The following is a 9,707-nucleotide window of genomic DNA, read 5'->3' as shown; positions in this document are numbered from 1 at the left end:
TTTTTTTTATCTGTTATTGATTTCTTTTATGCATTATGGTCAGAGAACACATTTTATTCGGCTTTGGTTTATGGACCTTTTTGGACTTTTTCTGGCCCAGGATATGGGCAGAATTTCCAGGAACACTCTGGAAGAGCTGCAGTCCTGCAGCAGCTGGGTGGAGTGTTCCAGAAAGGTTTGTGGGATCCGTGGGCTGATGGTGCTGGTTATTTCTTCTCTAGTCAGTCTGGCTAATGCTTTGTCAATATACCCTTTCCATAGGACCAGCTTTTGGTTTTTCTCAATAGCACAAAATAGGTGCGTGAAAGACACGGGGATTAGTGAACAGAAGCTGCGTTTTCAGCAGGCCCCGTGGGACCGCTCCTGCAGGGCACATTCAGTTGTCCTCACGGCTGTTTAGTTCCAATTTGATACAAATGAGAAGATAAATAAAGGATTTTCATCCACCCGTGATGCTTGTTCTCTTATTAACCAGGCACAGTCACCACCTGTCTGTCAGCACCTGCAGGAAACCCAAGCCTTCAGAAGTGCCCTCTGCAGCAGCCCAAGGGTGACCTCGTGGTCAGTGGCGCAGAAATCCGCACGGGACAAACGCAACTCCTGGCTGCTGAGACCTGAAGCAAGTGTCAGGGACCTTGGGGAGATGTGCAGAGCCACCCCCTCCATACCAAGCATCCACCACACCAGAGTGTGTCGGGCCAGGGGCTGCTGGCATCTGCTCTGTGGTCTGCCCGCAGCAGGGCTGTGGGTCCCTCCCAGGCAGCAGCCTCTGAGACTCCCTACCTCGGACTCCAACTTGGAGCTATACCCCAGCCAGTGGAAAGACCTCAGACAGTTTGGGGTTGGCTTTTCCTCGTGTAGGGAGTAGGTAGAATGCTGTATTTAAATATCAAACACGGGCACTCATTCTGGCAGTGCTGCTAGTTTGGATAAGAGGTCTTATTGTAGCTAATTGCCTGAATATCTGCAGACTGATACACTCTCTGTAGACACTGATGCTCTCTTCTTTTTATAACTTTATTTCATTTTCTGTTCATTTCTAGTGTTGACTCAAAGGCCCTTTATCACCTTGAGCTGATAATCTGTGCTTTATGACTACAGGTGTGATCGCGAGCAGCAGAAGCCATGTGCAATAATACACACACGTATAAATATTTGAACAGGAGAAGGAAAGTCTGCCTGGTGCAGGCCAGGGAAGAAATGCATTTAAACACCTCATGCCGCTGGAGGGACCTTGACCAGGAGCCACAGCAGGCAGGGTTGGCCTGGAAGGATGCCTTCACCAGATGCCACACAGCTCCACGGCAGGGCTCCAGGGTGGGTGTTGCAGGCCCACGACACGCAGCACCGAGCTGAGATCCCCTCGGGCAGACTCATGACGTCATGGCTGTGGCTGGCATGTTTGGCCAAGATCTCTGAAATAATTCCCTTTGAGAAGAATAAATTTGTTCTTGCAGGGAGTTAAAGACCTAAGAGGTTTTAATTAGTTTACCCGGCCTTTGCATTGGTCACCAAACATTATTGCAGAGTTCAAAAGAACGTGACGCTGTGTGCCCCATCCCCATTTTTGCGTGAGGGTGCCCCCCTGTCTTAGCACCTCCTGTGAACAGTGGAAAATGAAGGCAAAATGACATTCGACTTAGAAAGTAAGAGCACCAGGAAGCCGGACTGGAGGCAAACAGAGCAGCTAATTTCGCCAGGCATAGCTGCTGCTGCCCCCGGTTGTCCCTGACAGCGCCTGGCGACTTGGAACCACCTGTGTTTGCTCACTAGCTTTCCCCAATCTGCCAGAAAATGGCCCAGGCCGGTCACATGGCAGCCAGATAGGCCAGGCACCATGGGAATACAAAAGCCGGAGCTTTTAGCGGAGTTAATCATTAATGCGCCTTTACTTTGTCCCATTCAGGAGTGCTGACAGGGCTTTGATAGCCTGTATTTGCCGAGGCAGGCTGCAGTCAGAGCCAGGTACTAATGAGCCCATTGGCCCCAGGCTCCCTCTCCCAGCGCCACCCAACCTGAAGGGACCTGGACGCAGCCCTCCACCTGACTGTGCTGTCCCCACATGGGCTCTCTGAGCACCCCTCCCCAGTTCCTCGTTCTGGTGGAACACCCCACAGCCTACAGCCTGCTGCATCTGCCTGTCATCTGAGCTCCCTGTCTTTCCACAAAGCTAAGCTGAATGTGCAGCTCGTGTATTTGACTGTGGACATGGAAGTTCCCTCCCAAGCCACTGAGGAGCCTCTATGAATACATCCTGACATTTGCTTCTCAACCACTATAACCTGAGTGCCCTGAGGCATTGTGGAAATCTCTACCCCAGCCCAGCAGTGAGTGGTGTGGGCTGGTGTGGCTGCTGGAGAGTAGGAGCCACCTCACCTTCCCTGGAGCCAGGTCTGCAAGCCCAGCCCCCAGCTTTGCCTCTGCTCCTGCCTCCAATGTGTCCTGCAGGTACAGGCTCCACTAGCCACCACCCTCTTCCTCGGAATGTGAGCTGCTCATGTGAGTGGAGAACAGAGCACAGCACTCTTTTGTCTCAGAGTGGTGAAACCACACAGATAGGGGATGTCTTTGAAAGCTGGCTTATAAAGGAACAGAGATTTGCAGAGCAGCACATGAAGAACAGAGCCTTTTCTTGGGAGCTGAGCATGTGCCCTCGGAGAGTGGCTGTTGGGCATGTCTGAAACTGATAGGAAGTGCTACCTCAGCACCCCACCCCTAGACCTCCCTGGGGCTCCATCAAAGACCTTTAAAGATTTTATCCATTTGATCTGCTTAACATCAGAGCACATGGAAGAAACACAAATTTCACTGTCAGCTTCCTATCCCCAAAAGAGGAGGAAGAGAAAGTTGACCAACTCAAAGGATCATCTTGGCACAGGAGCAAAGGACAGATGCTTGGAACCCCAAGAAGATCCACTGAGTGGCCAGGTTGGAGGAGTGGCTTGGGCTTATCCTGGGGAACCAGCTGGGTGTGCATACTCTTACATATCGTGGGTACCTGCTAGGGCACTTGGCTCCCAAAGGAATAAAGATGGAACACTTGGGGTTCCCACCACTGAGAAGCAGTTCACAAGTCAGACACATGCCACAGACACAGTACAGGACAGAATGTACCTGGCTTCACTGTTGCATGGAGGCATCCAGGGGTCCACACCCTGGCAGAGGTGTGCCCAGTCTGAAAACCCTTCAGGGAAGGAAATGTCTTCTCTGGGATGCTAGGACATGGAAAGCATCCAACTTAAACAATGGTATCAGCTTTGACATAAGAAGTGGTGTCATCTGCTCTTCATACAGGTGCATGGACACATTAGTAACCTGGGTGCCATCTGACCCCTGACCCCTCAGCCTCAGGCTTGTGTAGAAGACAGAAGATGACCCCATGAGGACCAAGGTCACCTGTATCCCTCTGTCCTGAGAGGCTGATCTAGAACATGGCCTTCATCTTCAAAAGGGGGCAGTGCACTCAGCTAAACACACATTCAAAATATATTCCAGTACACACTAAGGAGAGAGATAAGACAGAAATGATTCCCCTACTTTTGAGGCCAAATTATCTAAACCATCCTTTGAGATAATCAGTAATTAAACGGCCACTTGGGGCAGACAATGCAGGTCAGGCTGACATGCCGATCATGCTGTCTCCTCGGTATCAGCTCATACTGACATGTTTCTGCGATTGTAATCAGATTGAATGAAGCTGGGCAGAAGGATGGTCTTGTTTTCGGAAAGGAGGACAAGCATCTCAGTTCAATGCACACCATGCTTCTCAGTCTTAAAAGGCTGTTAGTGTTAAATCACCTTATCAGGTTAAGAGCTTTCCAGATTGGGGAGGGGACTTGTTTTCATCGAACTGGAACATTGCAGATTTTTAAAAAATGAAAAGATAGAACACAGTCATCCAGGAAACATGGATTCCCAGGCAGTGAGTATTCCATCCCTGACCCAACAGCTCAGGCTGTGGGACTGGCATCTCCTTCAGGACCAAGCAGCAGAGGGAAGACCAGAGTCCTGACACCTGTCCTTGAGAAGTGGCACAGGATTGATGGACTGTGCTCTGCCCAGGAGAGTGCTGAGGAACCTTGGCCCAGTATTAGAGGTGGTACTGGCTAATTAGTTGCCAAGTGTGTTACAGGAGCAACCTCTGATGAATGCTGGTACCACAACCGATCATTGAGCAAGGTCATTGTTAGGAAAGCCTTAAGCACTGACTTAGATAAGGTGTGGGAGATAAAATAGTGACCTCAGTGCCTATGGAAAATGTATTCAGGAAGAGTAGAGATATTAATAGAAAGAATATTTACTAGGCTATGTTATTAATTATTGCTAATAACAATTGAACTCTCATTGGTGCCAAGCACTCCTCTACAAAGTGTGCATTTAATTCTTAATGCTGACAAACACTCCGTGAAGCAGGTGTGGTCACTTTCCAGGAAAAACTCCCAGAGGTGAGAACTGCATTGTGAAGACACCACAGGAGCTGAGTGGTAGTCTAACATGAGTAAATGACCTCAGCCATTCTTTGCCTAGCTACTCTGGGGACAGTGGTGCTGCTGATGGTCACTGAACTGGGGTGTCATAGAGAGCCATGAAATATCCCAAGGGAGGTCATGTTTTGACAGTGATCTAAAATGTCTCTCCTAAGTCTCATGTGTTCACCAGTGGGACTTTTGGAAAGTGACTGGATCACAGCGGGCTGCATTCATTGACGGCATTGTTCATTGACGAATTTCTGCCTGAATATACTGTTAGGAGTTGGGGTTTAATTGGAAGAGGCAAGTCATTAGAGTGTGACCTGCAAGAATGTATTTTTGTCCCTGGGTGCTTTCTTTCCTCACTGTTGCTTGGCTATGAGTTGAGCATCTTTCCCTTATGCCCTTTCTGCCTTACAGCCAGCCAAAACTGTGTTGAACCCTTTGAAATCATGAGCCAAAATAAACTTCTTTGTTGTGTTGTGGTTGTTAGGCATCTGTACCATTGATGGAAAAGTGACTAATATGGAAAGTTAGTTCTTGCTGTGACTATATCTAACTACATGATTCATATTTAGAATAGATTTAGAACTCATTAGATGATTTAAAACTGGTGTGTGGGAAGTTTGGGAAGATTTGGACATGCAGGCTACAAAGCCTAGAATGGTGAAAGGAGAGTCTGATGGGTGATTCTGGTCAGAGCTCAGAAGCTCAGAATGCTGATAGGAATGCAGACAATAAAGGCCAGACTCAGGAGGTTTCAGGTAGGAACAGACTCTATTGGAAACTGGACAAGAGGCTGTGGATGTTTATTCTGGCAAAGAATTTGTCGACATTTTGTCCATGCCCTAAGACTTTATGTGAGGTTGAATTTAAAGATGGCAAATTAATTAATGTGGTGGCAGACATTTCAAAGGAGCTCAATGTTTTAGAGATGACAAGAGTATTGCTGGCTCATTTTAAACAGATTTACAGTGACAATCAGAAGATAAAATAGAATCAAATGATTAAAAACTTTTGCTAGAAAGGAAAAACTATAAATTTGGGTTGAGGAGGGTGTTAAAGACATAAATTTCATTAAAATAAAGCCAAGTGCTTCACAATAAGAAAGATGCTTTCCGGGCTTCTGAGGAATTGGCTATTCCCCACCTTATAAGATCAAAGTTTTAAAGGGGTAAATATCTTTAAAATACTTTTCTTTAACCAGGGATTTAGCAGCAGCATAAGTGCCTACCTGGCAGGCTCTAGGTCATGAGTTAGATCCCTGATACAAAAAAAAAAAAAAAAAAAAAAAAGATTTTGCTTTGAGAAAAGAGCCCCCAAGAAGCTTTTCTAATCCAGGGCTACCTAGAGAAATATTTTCAAAAGTTCAATCTTCTAGGAATTCACTTGTTACTGCAACTATAGACCAAGAGCTTCAGCCACTGCCTGAAACAAGGGCAGACATTAACATCATCCTCATGGTCTTTGTTTTCCAGGCATGTAGAATGCAAGAGTTGTGAGGTCATGAAGTCTCCCTCCCAGATGTCAGAGGTAGGCCTGGGAGACCAAGCAATGTGACCTTGAAAGCACAGTGCATAAATCTGTGAAAGTGAAGCCAAGAGCACAATAGAAATCCTTGGAAACTAAAAATGGGCCAGCAGTATAGCTCAGCAACGCAGAGCCTGCCCAGCAAGTGTGAGGTCATGAGTTCGATTCCTGGAAGAAGAGGAGGAGGAGGAGGAGGTGGAAGAAGAAGAAGAAGAAGAAGAAGAAGAAGAAGAAGAAGAAGAAGAAGAAGAAGAAGAAGCAACAGCTAATGACAGATACATGGAGTGTCTACAGAGAGACCCTGTGGGCTGCAACATAGGGTTGGGACTGGTTATCCTCTTGGAGTTGTTGTTTTACCATAATTTCCCCCATGTACTGACTTATAGCTACAGGATTTAATATTTTCGTTGTTGATTTTCAATCTTGCTTTGGTTTAATTCCTTTCTATTCACCTATTTGTAGCTTTAAAAATAGAAGTATTTATCCTTTACCCTTATATGTTGAAACATTTAACTTTCTTTTTGATTTTTACGGAGCTTCGCAACTAAGAGTTTGCCTTGAGTCTCAAAGGGGAATTTGGACTCAAACTTTTCACCAGTCCTGGAACAGTTGAGACCTTGGCGGCTCATAGAGATAGACTAAGTGAATCTTCTATCCTAAGGTAGGTATGAGCTTTTGGGAGCCAGGAATGAAATGTTACGGTTTAAATGTAAAGTTTCCACAAAAAGTCTCATATGTTCAGAGCGAAGCTTTTGGAAGGTAATTGGATCATGGATTGATTCCTCTACTGATGAGTTTATAACTGAGTGTGCTGTTAGGAGGCAGGGACAAATCTGAAGAGGTGGGTCACTGATAGTGAGGCCTAAAAGGGTGTATTTGAGTCCCCCACTTGTCCCTGGACTCTCTGCTTCCTGACTTCACGGGTTCAACAGTTTTCCTAAACCATATCCTTGCACTACTATGCTCTGTATGACTTAAAGCCAGTCATTGTAAATTGAACTCTTTAAAACCATAAGCCCAAATAAGCATCTTCTCCTTTAAGTCCTAACTGTTGGATTTTTTGTCCCAGTGAGTGAAAACCAACATTTCTATCATCTGCTCCGGAGAAGAGCAGGTGTCTTGTCACAGGTGACATGTCCCAAGCCTGGCCCAGTAGAAGTGCTACTGCACCAAAGGGGACACTAGATGGAGCACAGTTACAGTCTTGGACATGCTCACTGGTGTGCATAGGGATTTTGGAGGCAGATGGCACTTGGTAATGAACTTCCTGGGGGTGCAGTCTATGAGGTGCACCTGCCTGCAAGCAGAGCCTTGCCCTTGTGGGTCCTGTTCTCTCCCCTGTAGGAAGCTCTAATTACGATCCCCCCACCCTGTTCATCTGTAGAGCAAGGTCACTATGCCATGCTTGGTAATCTGATGGGCACCTCACCCTCACAAGGCAGCAGCTGCCATGGCCACGTGGCTGCTTTGTCCTCATTTAACATGTGGGTGGTGTGGGTCAGGACGAGGAGCAGCACGGGCTGTGTAGGGCACACCTGCTCAGGTCTTGTTTACAGACCTCCTTGCCCCCTCCTCTACCAGGGACACAGAGTCCTCTGTGCTCAGCAGATGTTTCACCAATGCTGTTTTCCTAGGCGAAGCTTTTTCCTTTCCTTTCCTTTTTTTTTTGAACATATCACGGACTCCAAGTGCTTCTAAGAATCTACTTCCTCTGTGAAGAACAGCTTGCATCTGACACCACCCTCAGCCCCAGTGCCTTCTTTCCATGTCCTATGCCCAACTTCTTCCCCAGCCAGAAGTTTCCCTGGGGGAATGTGAAAGAAAGTAAAGTGAAGGTGTATTTATATTCAGGGGACCTCGCTCTGCAGCCTCCAGCAGCACTGCAATGACTTCCACCAATCTGCCAAGCCAGTTCCTGAGCCTCTGCATTCCCTACATGCAGTGACCCTGGTGCCTGAGCTGAGCATCTTTACCACTGAAGGAAAGAGGAATTCTAAAGGCCTCAGCTGCCCTCTCACTTCAGGATCTCACTTCAGAACTTGGTCTCATCTCTGTCCAGTCTTCTCTATTTACAAAATCTCTGGCTGGCTCCAGTATCTGGTAGGAAGTGTTTTAGCAGGGGTCAGTAAACCAGAGGACACAGTATGCCCAGACAGAATGTTCCAGAATGTTCCAGAGGAGAGGAATGCCACAGCTTCGCAGTGTGATCACCTCCCTGCCACTGTCCAGGCACAGGCGACCACTCACCTCTAGCATGTAGGCTATGCCCTGTCTCTTCTTGGTCCCTGCTGCTCTGTCGCTCTGACTTTGGTTTGATCCTTGCTCAGGGCCGAAGAGCTGGGGTAGCTAGGACCCTGGGCCCCAGACCAGGCCAGGCTTGATCACTTACCTGGGGCTCATCTGGTCACAGGAAAGCCTCGTCACTCATCGATCACACTGACCACTGCAGCTGACACTGTAGAAAGCGCAGAGTCCCACAGTATCAAAAAGCAGCTCTGAGCTCCTGCTCCACAGTGGGGTGACCACCGTAGCATCCAGATACAGCAGACACAGCAGCAGTGGTTGTCACCCTTCACCTTGCAGACCACAGACTTTGCCTCGGGATGCATGGAGTTGAGCCTGACCTCGCCAGGGGCCAGCTGTGTGTCTTGAGAAAGACAGTGACCTCATCATTGTAACAATCCTGGAAGGAGTGAATGGAGGGTGACTCCAACTGCCACCCGTGGGTTCCAGTCTGCACAGCAATGTGGAGGGGGTGCCGGGCTCAGACGTGGGAACCAAGGGCAAGAGCAGAAGCAGAGGTGTGAGCTGCTTGGGGAGCTGTCCCAGCAAACCCTCCCTTCCCTGGCCCCGGAAGAGCTCTGACCAGCCTCACCACCAAGGCCATGCATGCCCACTCCCAGACCTTCTGCCCCCACCATCAGTGCCACCACCAGCTGACCTGAGCCATGCTCCTTTCTGTCCTCTCACACCCAGTCCGTCTGCCACCCCCCCTGCCATACTGCAACCATAGGCCAGGATGTCACTCAGCTGCTGGTCCCCTTGGCTGTGGCTCCACTCTCCACCAACTCCATGGTCTGGGGCAGCCGTGCCAGGCTGTGCTATGTGACATGGCTGCCAGGGAAAGCTCTGATCAGAACACTGCCCAGGTGGGGCTGTGTTTGGTCACAAGGGGAATTTGCAGGAAGTTTGGACTGTGAATGGGTGGGGTATGGGAGGACAGCTAACAGGTCAGTTGGTCCCCTCAGCTCTGGGTCCCTTAGTCTCTGGGCTGTGCTGGCTGTAAACCAGATGTTTGGCAGGACACAGCCACCTGCAGAGCTCCCTGCCCTCTCCCCGGCCCCTAGAAGCTCTTTTCTGCAGATGCCTGGCTGGCCATGCTTCTCATCTTCCAAGACCACCATCCTAACTTTCCCTGCCCCATTCCCCCAACATAAAAGCCCCATTCCTGAACCCCAGTCCCTCCCCAGGGCATACCCAGCTCCCCTTTCCTGTATTAACCCCCACAAAGGGGCCATGCTCAGACTGCCCAGGGCTGGGCTTGGAAGGAATGATGACCCTGGGAACACTGCTCACAGATCACTGGACTCTGCTGCAAGCTCAGTAATGGAAACCTTCCCGTTCAGTTCATTACCAAATTTATTTATATGTATGGGTCCCTTCCTGAGGCCACCCTGCATGAAACCTTTGGGGTGATCAGGTGGTGGT

General features: G+C 48.6%; 1 long non-coding RNA gene across 1 annotated transcript; it reads right to left on the bottom strand.

Annotated features, from left to right (window-relative positions):
• Positions 1–1,003: 1,003 nt before the first annotated feature.
• On the bottom strand, positions 1,004–9,114 carry LOC134475880 (uncharacterized). Its single transcript, XR_010047208.1, has 2 exons — positions 8,389–9,114; positions 1,004–1,428 (listed from the first exon to the last, which is right to left on the bottom strand). It is a non-coding gene; the product is annotated as an uncharacterized LOC134475880 (long non-coding RNA).
• Positions 9,115–9,707: the final 593 nt, after the last annotated feature.

This window comes from Cavia porcellus, unplaced genomic scaffold (genome assembly GCF_034190915.1).
Source record: "Cavia porcellus strain 051 isolate PalLab524CR breed Dunkin Hartley unplaced genomic scaffold, mCavPor4.1 scaffold_5, whole genome shotgun sequence".
NCBI lineage: Eukaryota > Metazoa > Chordata > Mammalia > Rodentia > Caviidae > Cavia > Cavia porcellus.
The sequence above is the reverse complement of the archived record's forward strand: the minus strand, read 5'-3'. Positions and strand labels throughout refer to the sequence as shown.